The sequence below is a fragment of the Tamandua tetradactyla genome, chromosome X (assembly GCF_023851605.1).
Source record: "Tamandua tetradactyla isolate mTamTet1 chromosome X, mTamTet1.pri, whole genome shotgun sequence".
Taxonomy (NCBI): domain Eukaryota; kingdom Metazoa; phylum Chordata; class Mammalia; order Pilosa; family Myrmecophagidae; genus Tamandua; species Tamandua tetradactyla.
This window is the reverse complement of record NC_135353.1, coordinates 116,025,731-116,038,610: the sequence shown is the minus strand read 5'-3', so window position 1 is coordinate 116,038,610 and position 12,880 is coordinate 116,025,731. Positions and strand designations below refer to the sequence as shown.

Genomic DNA, 12,880 nt, shown 5'->3' with positions numbered 1-12,880 from the left:
GTGAGTTCACCTGCTGTGTTGGCTGAGAGAGAGATAGGCCACATCTGAGCAACAAAAGAGGCTCTCTGGGGGTGACTCTCAGGCCCAGTTTTAAGTAGGCTTAACCTATCCTTTGCTGGGATAAATCTCATAGGGGCAAACTCCAAGATTGAGGGCTTGACCTATTGATTTGGTTATCCCCACTGCCTGTGAGAATATCAGGAATTCTCCAAATGGGGAAGTTGAATTTTTCCCCCTTCATCCCCTTTCCCCCAAGGGGACCCTGCAAATACCTCTTTATTCACTGTTCAAATCACTCTTGGATTTATCGGGGCATCACTCTGGATAAACCTACAAGATCTCATGTCCTATTCAAGGTTCCATGTACTTATGGTATTCAATTAAAGTGTCCATATAAGAAATTAGGAAATGCACTAGTCAAAATATAAATTTTGTACCAAATAAACATTTCTTGCTTTAGTCTCACACAGTAGTTTTAAAATATTAATGACTATTTTCAACACCCTGCAATATTGATATTCCTTTGCTCTTCCTCATGCAAAAACATTTTTTAATTTGTACATTTAATCACTATCATTGTATACTCTAGGCATTCCTAGATTATACCATCTGTCTTTAGTCTCTTGCCTTCTAGTTTCATATGGGCCCCCAGCCCTTCTCCATCATTCTCACATTCAGCTTCATTCAGTGTACTTACATTATTGTGCTACAATCAGGTAGCATTTTGCTAACCATTTCTGAATACATTACCCATTTTTATGTACCAGAACTCCACAGTTTCTTCATCTGAGAAACATACACAATAAAGAATGAATATTAGCAGCCTAAAAATGAAACAAGCATTTACTTTATTTTGAATTTCTCCTACCCCCATATATATATATATACTGTATATATCTATCTATATATATATATACTGTATATATCTAGATTTTGCCGTACTTTACCAAAAAAAAGTCACTAGATGGCAGCAGTACATGTAGAATATTTTGCCAATTTCACCATTGTATTAAGTAAAAAATGGCACATGCATGATCTGATCCTCAGAGGAACTTTTCGCTTCTATTTAAATATTTTAACAAAGGGGGTGAAAAAAGCAAGATTCACAGCACATCAGCCTCCAAATAGTTTGTACCTTCTACACTGAAGCATTGTTTAAAATATGTCTGGTGAGGTCATCCTTACAGAAGAGGCGAAATGCCGCATGCTTTACATAGTCATTGTGTTGTTGCTCACTTGAAAAGGGAAGAAAAATGTCGTTTTAGAACCAAAGAGGTCCAAGCATAAAATTTAGCAGGTCATGTTGCTATCAGTTTCAGGAACCTAAAGATATAAGCAGTACTTAATTTGTGTTTCTGTGGCACAAGTTTTTATCTTTGTGATAGTTGGTAGAGTTTTTTTCATTGGCCCAGCTGGTTCATCATCGTCAGGAATTTCATCCGGCCTCTACCCCTTCTTGTACACAACAAAGATCACCACAAGGATGATGATTATAGCTAGAATTCCCAAGAAAGGCCAGAGTGGAGCCAGGTGGCTCCCCACCCTGAGGATGGTGATGACAGTCAGAGCCAATGCAGTTGGTAGCATTACATTCATACTTGCCAGGGTCTTCCGTGATCTGGAGGTTCACAATGTTCAACTCAGAGTAATTTTCCTTGTTGGTGATGAAGAAGTGGCCAGAGGTATTGACAGTCTCCAAGAGCATACCATTCTCCTTTCACCACATCCACTCTGGGTGGGGATAGCCAACCAACTTGCAATAATCATGGCATCCTGCCCTTCATTCTTGTTTTCACTCCACTCATGGCCAGTAATGTCAGGAGCAGCTTTCACTTCAGTGGTGGCATTTACCTTAGGAGCACTGACAAAGTGATATTCATTCACCCTAATCCTCATCTCTTGGCTTATCGATCATGTATTCCATGTTGTTGGCATTCTTATGAATGGCAGTGAGTTCTACCCCATTTTTGTCCAGTACCTGTATGAAAGGGTGTGAGAGGTAGAGGTGAGGTTACACTGCAGGGTGATGGGGAGGACAGGGCTCTTTCTCTTGAATAATGACCTCTTCACTGGTGACAATCCTTGGCTCTTTCTGAGACTGGCCCTGGGAGGAGGGAGCCAGAGACCAGCTATAGTGAGAGGGCCAGGGTGCTGGAGGTTGAAGAGCTCCACATCCTCCCTAGCAGAAGACAGAAGAGCAAATGGGTGGGGCTGGAACCTGGGCCCAGGAGGGGAGGGGAGGGATTCCAAGGGAGATGTTTTAATCTATCAAACCTTACTGAGCACCTACACTTTTATAGGTGTTGGGGACACCATAGCAAACACAACAGATATAAATTCCTGCCCTTGGGGAGCTTCTGTCCTACTGGGGGCAACAAACAAAGCAAACAAATCTATACACTATGCCAGGTGGTGCTTAATGCCCTGAAGAAATGAAGCAGGGAGATGAGGTAGAGGGGACTACTATGGGGATGGGGATGGGTGTGGGAGGCACTTACCAAAAGTGATCAAGGAAGGCCTCCCTGAGATGACATGAGTTGAGACCGTAATGACCACCTGAAGGAGAAAGCTGCATATGAATTTGAGCAATAGGTGCTCCAAAGAGGGGAAAGTCAGTGTAGAGGTCCTGAGAGTTCTGAGTTTGGCATGACCTTGGCTAGTGACAAAGATCCAATAAGGGCAGGAATGCTGGAGGCCCTGATTTGCCAGTCTTGGCACAATCTGGTAGCGCAGGAGTAGCAGAGAGAAAGGAAAGAAGAGAGGGGAGAGGGTCTCCTGGAGCAGGGGAGGTGTGGGTAGTGGCAAGGACACTGGGCATAGTTGATAGGCATAGGTTTATGGGATTTGGGTGACTGCTGGGGTGGGGCCAGTATTTTTTAAGAGTTAAACTGAGAGGCCTGTGTAACTCAGTGCTGGAATAGGGAAGATGGGGTCAGCTGGCAGGGTGGGGTTATCCTGAACCCTTGGTGGAACCAAGGGGCCCCTCACCTTCCTCCTTCCTCTCCTTCTTTCCCTCCCTCCCATGAGACAGATGGACAGAAGCTGGAAAAACCGTGGGTGCATTTGGCAGATGCCTCCCATCCAGTGGGCTGCCTGACTCCTAATGTGCATACTCAAGACTTGTAAAATGGCGGCCTGTAGGAGGTGGTGGTGGTAAGAGCCTAGATCAGGGTTTTCTTAGTATCTGTCATTTCAATCAAAAGCAAAGACAAATAAAAAGAGAGTATCATGGGCACAGCCTGAGTCACCTAGAGACACCCATGTACAGTGACCATGCATTAAACACAGAGAGACCCACATAGCACAAAACCAGAGGCATACACACTTTGATATTTGGCAATAGCAAAAAGAGACATTAACAGACACAGTCACCCAAAGACAATGAGTACAGCGACCATGAATCACTTACTAAGAGACACAAGTCACTTAAAGACTGACATACTATACAGATAACACCCACACAACCAGTGAGCACAGACATGGGAAGAACCATACACAGGCTGGCATACAGCAGTGTCAAACAGATATGTGCAGACCCAGACACCAGTATAGACACAGCCATGCAGATATGCATACACAAGCAGAGATACTGAGGAACAAAGGGGCATACAGACAGGTTCACAATAGCCAGACTCGTCCACAGAAATTCTCCTAAAATACAGTGTCTGTATTAGGGTTCTCTAGAGAAGCAGAACCAACAGGAGATATCTGTAAATATGAGATTTATAAAGGTGTCTCATGTAATCATGGGAATGGAAGAGTCCCAAATCCATAGGGCAGGCTGTGAAGCTGCAGCTCTGATAAGGGTCTGGACGAACTCCACAGGAGAGGCTTGCTGGCTGAAGAAGCAGTGGAAAAGTCTCTTTTCCTTAAAAGTCTACAGCTGATTGGATGATCTCATTGTGGGAGACACGCCTTAGTTGATCGCAGATGTAATCAGCCACAACTGCAATCAACTGACTGATGCTATAATACATCAGCCTTCCAGTTTATCAACCAGCCACAAAATATTCTTGCAGCGATGGTCAGACCAGCGCTTGCCTGACCACACAAATGGGCATTATCACTTGGCCATGCTGACAACAAAACCTAACCATCACACACTGTCAGATACAGGCACACAGAAGGGGATATGGTTCTGCACACTCAATCCTAGTGTATCTCTTTTGGGGATGTGGCAACTGCCCAGACCCATGATTTCATTAGGAGCTGAGTTGGAGTTTTGCTGGGTGAATAAAATGAAGTGAGAGAGGAACAATTAAAATGAGTAACTGCAATTATGAACCATAGAATTTAAACTGGGTAAGGAGGGAATTGAGCACCTGAGAGGTATGGAACAGTGCAAAGGGAGCAGAGTCAATAAATGGTTAGGTTCTGATAGGATTGAAAAGGAAGTGAGCTAGAAGGAGGGGAGGTGGTAATCAAAGAGTGAAAATCTTGAAATTGAAATTGCAGAGAGGCTCCAATTATTGATGACTACAAGATCTAGGGTTCAATGATGGGTTTGGGTAGCTAAAGTGGGGTGTGGGTAATAACAATGAAGGCAAAGAGCTCAAAAAACAGAGAGGCCATAGAATTGAAGGATCATCAATGTTAATTTTGAATTCACCAAGAATTCTGGACAAGAGAGGTATTGAAGACTGACCGTTTACTAGAAATAAAATCCTTCAAAAACAGAAGGAAGTTATGAGATGCTTGCTATAACCATAATAAATATCAATAGAAGGTGGCACAGTGTGATGCTTGTGTCTCAAAGGAGCTGGGGTGAAAGGAGATTGCATAGTGTTCTAGTTTGCTAGCTGCCAGAATGCAATATAACACATTGGAATGGCTTTTAAAAAGGGGGAATTTAATAAGTTGCTAGTTTATAGTTCTAAGGCTGAGAAAATGTCCCAATTAAAGCAAGTCTATAGAAAGGCATCCAGGGAAAGATTCCTTGGTTCAAGAAGGTCAATGAAGTTCGGGGTTTTTCTCTCAAGTGAGAAGGCACATGGTGAACACAGTCAGGGTTCTTTTTCATCTGGAAAGGCACATGGCGAACACAGCGTCATCTCCTTGCTTTCTCTCCTGGCTCCCTGTTTCATGAAGCTCCCCGGGAGGCATTTTCCTTCTTCATTTCCAAAGGTCACTGGCTGGTAGACTCTCTGCTGCGTGGTGCTGTGGCATTCTCTGCTCTCTCAGAATCTCTTTCATTCTCCAAAATGTTTCCTTTTTATAGGACTCCATTAAACCAATCAAGACCCACCCAAATGGGGGGAGACACAGCTCCCCTAATCCAGCTTAACAACCACTCTTGATTAAATCGTATCTCCAGGGAGATGATCTGATTACAGTTTCAAGCATACAATATTGAATAAGGATTATTCTATCTTTATGAAATGGGACTTTGATTAAAACATGGCTTTTCTAGGGGACATACATCCTTTCAAATCAGCACACTTGCCCAACCAGACAAATAGGTACCACCACTTGGCCAGGTTGACACATGAACCTGACCATGACAGTCCACCCCTTGACAACCTGGCAGCTATATATGTCACCTTAAACTATTCCTAATTTCTAAATAAAAAAACAATAAAATACACATTTTTTCTTTCACCTAACAATACCCAACTGTCCTACATATAACTGGAAACACATTAAATCTCTCCACAATAGGGTGCAACTCCTTGCATAATATTCATTCTTAAACTTGATATCTTACAACTTAAATAGTATAACATGAACAAAACAGCATTACAGTCTGCGTTTCTGTCACTGATCATGTGATCATAGTTCAAATTTATCACTACATTCTTCCACTACCCATTCCATGTTCCCTTTACCCTCAGCAAGCACGTCAGCTGGCCGTGGTTCTTTGCCTGGTGAGGTGACTCAAACCTTTATTCCTGAAGTTTCAGAGCCATTGGTAGTCCTGTCTGGATTGGGCTGTTGCAGTTTTCCATTGATTTTAATCACAGGGCATGGTAGAACTAAAAGATGCCCTAGGGGATCTATATTCCAAGAACACTCTTCTTTACCTCCATCGTGTTTAAGGATTCCAGGTCAGTGACAGCAGTTCTTACAGTAACATTTGACCTACAGAGAAGTGCAACTACAGAGCTCTTCAGAGATGATGGCGCTAGTCTCACAAATTTATTTCTCACTGTTCTGGTAAAAGGTGCATCCTCCAGACATTCCTGGGGTGTAAGAGCAGGCTTTGCATGATAAATTCACTCTAACATTCCAATCTCTCTAAGCCTCTGGATCCCCTCATCTACATTATACCAGGGCAGTTCTGGTATTTCAACCTCAGGTAATGTCGGCCATCTTTTGATCCATGTTTCAACCAACCATCCAAACAAACTATTAATATCTTTTCTAACCCCTCGAACTATAACATTGAATGCAGAATCTCTGCTTAGTGGGCCCATATCAATAAATTCAGCCTGATCCAGCCTTATATTCCTCCCACCATTGCCCCACACCCTTAAAATCCATTGTCACACATATTCCCCTGATTTCTGTCTATGTAAATTGGAAAACTCACACAGTTCTCTTGGAGTATAACGTACCTCCTCATGTGTGGTACTTTGTACCTCACCTTTAGGGGCCTGTTGGGACTTCAGTGTAGTTATAGGTCTGGAAGAAATGAGGGGTGGGGGTGGGTCATGAAAAGAATTAGAAATATCTTCCAAGCCATTTGCTTCAGGGCATTCATATGCAGTTTCATCTGGTGAAACAGGATTAATCACTCTAAGGCTAGTCCCTTCAGGAGGAGGTTGGGTGGCCAACTCCTCAAGGCAGGCTGGAGGTGGGGCAGCTATGTCCTCAGGGTAGACTATTACAGGGTTATCTGGAGAAGACTCAGCATGACCTAGGGTTTCAACCTCACCCATGACATCATTATCAATCCATACGTCACCATCCCATTTTTAGGGTCCCACTCCTTTCCAGTCAGTGCCCTCACTTTAACGGCAGACACCATGCAACACTGAGATTTCAGTTTACATTGTAAAGTTGCTACTCTAACAACAAGATTCAGAGTCTGATTTTCAGAGATCTTAAGTCTATGGCTACAGGAAATAAGATTTTCCTTCAGGATACTCATAGAAACTTCTACAACTGTCAGATGGTGTTTAAGCTTCTTGTTTGAAGCCTTAAGCCCATCCCTTTCACTCCTTAATGTATCCACTGTATCTGACAACAACCAGCCAACATATGTATACCTCATATTTCCACAAAACTCCATACAGGTGTCAAAAACATCTCCCAGAGAGAAATTCAACTTTCCCAAGTTGAATTCTTGATATTCTCACAAGCAGTGTGGACAACCAAAGCTATAGGCTGAGCCCCCAGTCTTGGGGTTTGTTCACATGAAACTTAACCCCACAAAAGATAGGTCAAGTCTACTTAAAATTTAGGCCTAAAAGTCACCCCCAAGAGAGCCTCTTTTGTTGCTCAGATGTGGCCTCTCTCTCCAGCCTATATGATGAGCAGTCTCACCACCCTCCCCCTCTCTGCGTGGGACATGACTCCCAGGGGTGTGGACCTTCCTGGCAACGTGGGACAAAGATCCTGGAATGAGCTGAGACTCAGCATCAAAGGACTGAGAAAAACCCTAGAATGAGCTGAGAATTAACATCAAGAGACTGAGAGAACCTTCTCGACCAAAAGGGGGAAGAGTAAAATGAGACAAAGTGTCAATGGCTGAGAGATTCCAAACAGAGTCCAGAGGTTATCCTGGAGGTTATTCTTACACATTAAGTAGATATCACCTTGTTGTTCAAGATGTAGTGGAGAGGCTGGAGGGAATTGCCTGAAAATGTAGTGCTGTGTTCCAGTAGCCATGTTTCTTGATGATGATTGAACAATGATATAGCTTTCACAATGAGACTCTGTGAATGTGAAAACCTTATGTCTGATGCTCCTTTTAGCTACTATATCAACAGAAGAGTAGAACATATGGAATAAAAATAAATAATAGGGGGAACAAATGTTAAAATAAATTCAGTTTGAAATAGTGGTATATGAAAGCGAGGGGTAAGGGGTATGGTACCTATAGTTTTTTTTTCTCTATTATCATTTTATTTCTTTTTCCGTTGTCTTTTTTTTTTTAAAGGAAAGACAGAGAGAAGGAAGGAAGGATAGAAGGAAGGAAGGAAGGAAGAAAGGGAAACATCTTTAAACATTTTCTTGTTTTTTTATTGTATTCTGTTTCTCCGTTTTTGTTACATGGGCTGGGGCCGGGAATCGAACCGAGGTCCTCCGGCATAGCAGGCAAGCACTTTGCCCGCTGAGCCACCGCGGCCCGCCCTTCCGTTGTCTTTTTATTTCTTTTTCTAAATCGATGCAAATGTACTAAGAAATGATGAATATGCAACTATGTGATGATATTAAGAATTACTGATTATATATGTAGAATGGAATGATTTCTAAATGTTTTGTTTTTTAATTTTTTTAATTAATTAAAAAAAAAATCTCCCAGAAAGGCAGAAAATTCAACTTCCCCAAGCTGAATTCTCGATATTCTCACAAGCAGTGTGGACAACCAAAGCTATAGGCTGAGCGCCCAATCTTGGGGTTTGTTCATATGAAACTTAACCCCACAAAGGATACGTCAAGCCTACTTAATATTAGGCCTAAGAATGAGGAAGAACAAAGGAATGTCACTACTGCAGAGTGCTGAAAACAGATGGTAATTAATATTTTAAAATTTCACCTTCTGTGTGAGACTAAAGCAAAAAATGTTTATTTGGTACAAAATTTATATTTTGATTAGTGCATTTCCTAATATAACTTATGTAGATAGCTTGATTGAACACCATAAGTACTTGGAATCTTGGGTAGGACATGCGATTTTGGTGGTTTGTCCAGAGTGATGCCCTGATAAATCCCAGAATGATTCGATCAGTGAGTGGAAAAGTATTTGCAAAGTCCCCTTCAGGGAATGGTGAGAGTGGGGAGAAATTCAACTTCCCCAAGCTGAATTCTTGATATTCTCACAAGCAGTGTGGGCAACCAAAGCTATAGGCTGAGCCCCCAGTCTTGGGGTTTGTTCATATGAAACTTAACCCCACAAAGGACAGGTCAAGCCTACTTAAAATTAGGCCTAAGAGTCACCCCCAGGAGAGCCTCTTTTGTTGGTCAGATGTGGCCTCTCTCTCTCTCCAGCCAACACAACAAGCAAACTCACCACCCTCCCCCTGTCTACGTGGGACATGACTCCCAGGGGTGTGGACCTTCCTGGCAACATGGGACAGAAATCCTAGAATGAGCTGAGACTCAGCATCAAGGGATTGAGAAAACCTTCCCGACCAAAAGGGGCAAGAGTGAAATGAGACAAAGTGTCAATGGCTGAGAGATTCCAGAGTGGAGAGGTTATCCTGGAGGTTATTCTTACGCATTAAGTAGATATCACCTTGTTATTCAAGATGTCATGGAGAGGCTGGAGGGAACTGCCTGAAAATATAGAGCTGTGTTCCAGTAGCCATGTTACTTGATGATGATTGAATAATGATATAGTTTTCACAGTGTGACTGTGTGATTGTGAAAACCTTGTGTCTGATGCTCCTTTTATCTACTTTGTCAACAGACGAGTAGAACATATGGACTAAAAATAAATAATAAGGGGAACAAATGTTAAATTTAGTTTGATATGCTAGTGATCAATGAAAGCAAGGGGTAAGGGGTATGGTATGTATAATCTTTTTTTCTGTTTTCATTTATTTCTTTTTCTGTTGTCTTTTTATTTCTTTTTCTGAATTGATGCAAATGTTCTAAGAAATGAATATGCAACTATGTGATGATATTGTGAATTACTGATTATATATGTAGAATGGAATGATCATATGTTAATGTTTTTGTTCATTTGTTAATTTTTTTTTAATAAATAAATTTTTAAAAATTAGGCCTAAGAGTCACCCCCAAGAGAACCTCTTTTATTGCTCAGATGTGGCCTCTCTCTCCAGCCAACACAACAAGCAAACTCACTGCTCTCCCCCGTCTATGTGGGACATGACTCCCAGGGGTTTGGACCTTCCTGGCAACGTGGGACAGAAATTCTAGAATGAGCTGAGACTCAGCATCAAGGGATTGAGAAAACCTTCTCGACCAAAGGGGGGAAGAGTGAAATGAGACAAAGTCAGTTTCATTTGTCAGTCAATGTTTGTCAGTGGCTGAGAGATTCATATGGATTAAAACTAAATAAATAATAGGGGAAACAAATGTTCAAATAAATTTAGTAGATTGAAATACTAGTGATCAATGAAAGGGAGTGGTAAGGGGTATGGTATATGAATTTTTTTTTCTGTTTTCTTTTTCTGAATTGATGCAAATGTTCTAAGATATGATCGTGATGATGAATATACAACTATGTGACAAAAAAAGAATGTTCATATTGTATGTTGGTTTTATTAATAATAAAAAAATTTATTAAAAAACAAAATAGAGTTGTTCATTCATGAAATTTCAAATGTATGTTTTTAAGTTTATACATACAACAAATTCTAAAAGAAGAGACACCAAGATGTCAATAATTTTCTTAGAATAAAAGGGCTAAAATTAAAAAAAAAGAGAGCGCGAGCGACAGCTGTATGTGTCCCCAGGCTCTATGTGCCCCCTATTGTTAAGGCCCAGCTGTTTTCTAGTCTTTTGGGCTGTCCAACTAAAAACAGCCTCTATTGTTTTTTTTTTCCATCAGCCCTACCCCCTCTGTGGTGGGGCTTAAACTCCCAATTTCTTTAATGCTTATACTCCAGATTTATCTGCCCTTGGGGCCTGATTTTAGCAGTCCAAATTTGTTAATTAACTCCACAGTTGGAGCTTGGTTAACTCCCTTGTTCCTCATAGAGTCTATTTCCTTGCTCCTCAGGGAACCAGCCTGCTGTGCCCATGGGGGAGAGGTGCAGTCTTCCGTGGGTTGAGAGACTTAAGAGTTCTGTGTAGGATCTCAGCTGTTCCACCCCTTCCAGACTGGTATAGGATGTGTGTCCGGTCACTCTGATGTTCTATACAGTTGTTCTATACAGTTCCTGACTATTTGCTAACTGCCCTGGAGGATGAACTAAATTCCATACCTCACTACACCACCATCTTACCCTGCCTCCTGGCTATTATTTTAAAAATGAAAAAGAACAAGTTTTGGAGAGGATGTGAAGAAATAGAAACCCTTGTACATCGTTATTGGTAATGTGAAATAGTGCAGCTGTGACGTATAGAATTACCATATGACACAAATGTCCAGTGTCTAGGTATATACCCCAAAGAAATGAAAACAGAGACTCAAACAGATGTTTGCACACAGTGTTCATAGCAGCATTATACTCAATTGCCAAAATGTGGAAGCAACCCAAGTTTTCATCAACCAAAACAAAATGTGGTATATACGTGCAGTGGAATATTACTCAGCTATAAAAAGGAATGAAATTCTGATATATGTGACAACATAGATGAACCTTAAAGATATGTTGAGTGAAAATAAGCCTGTCACAGGAGGACAAATATTGTATGATCTCAGTTAGATGAAATAATTTGCTTATGCAAATTCACAGAATCAGAAATTAGAGTACAGGTGTTCTAGTTTGCTAGCTGCAGGAATGCAATATACCAGAAATGGAATGGCTTAAAAGGGGAATTTAATAAGTTGCTAGTTTACATTTCCAAGGCTGAGAAAATGTCCCAATTAAAACAAGTCTATAGAAATGTCCAAACAAAGGCATCCAGGGAGATACCTTGGTTCAAGAAGGCCAATGAAGTTCAGGGTTTCTCTCTCAAGTGAGAAGGCACGTGGCGAACACAGTCAGGGTTTCTCTCTCATCTGGAAGGGCACATGGTGAACACAGCATCATCTGCTAGCTTCTTCTCCTGGCTTCCTGTTTCTTGAAGCTCCCCGGGAGGCATTTTCCTTCTTCATTTCCAAAGGTCTCTGCTTCTCGTGGCTATGTCGTTCTGCTCTGCTCTCTCTGAATCTCTCATTCTCCAAAATGTTTCCTCTTTTATAGGACTCCGAAACTTATCAAGACCCACCCAAATGGGTGGAGACATGTCGTCACCTAACCCAGCTTAACAACCACTCTTGATTAAATCACATCTCCACGGAGATGATCTGATTACAGTTTCAAACATACAGTATCAAATAGGGATTATTCTGCCTTTATGGAATGGGATGTAGATTAAAACATGACTTTTCTAGGGGACATACATTCTTTCAAACCAGCACAACAGGTTTCCAGGGCTGGTGTAGGGGCAGAAGAAGAGTTAAAGCTTAAATTGTACTGAATGTCTGGGATGGTGGAAAAGTCTTGTTAAAGGATAGTAGTGATAGTAGCACAATACTTTGAATATAATTAACACCACTGAACTGTATACTTGCAAATGGTTGAATGGGAAATTTTATGTTGCATATGTTACCAGAAGAAAAATTTAAAAAAAAAACACAAAAATACACATGGAACTATAAAACAGAGAGTGAATTGTAATGCAAACTTTGGACTATTGTTAATATGATTATAATAATATTGGTTCATCAGTTGTAACAAAGTTATCAAATGAATGAAAAATATTTATAATGGGGAAAACTGTTAGGAGTATATGGGAACTCTGTAAACCTACAACTGCTCTTTTAAAAAACATTTTTAAATAAAAGTAAACCAGGGAAAATGCATGGCAAATAAGGAGATAATACAAGCATCCATCTAATATAATGAGTAAATTAAAACAACCAAAGTACTAAAAAAAAAGAAAAAGAAAAAGAAAAAACTCAATGGGGCCAACATCTCGGTGATAGAGGATAAGAAGGTATAGGTCAGGTGAGGCCAACTCCACCTCTGCTGACTCCTCTCGCTTGCCAGCTTGCTTCTCCTCCACTCGCATACCAGCCAGGTTCCATTAAGGTGACCTG

General features: G+C 41.1%; 1 pseudogene; it reads right to left on the bottom strand.

Moving 5' to 3' along the window:
* Positions 1–1,232: 1,232 nt before the first annotated feature.
* Positions 1,233–12,852, bottom strand: LOC143672029 (neuroplastin pseudogene; annotated as a pseudogene).
* Positions 12,853–12,880: the final 28 nt, after the last annotated feature.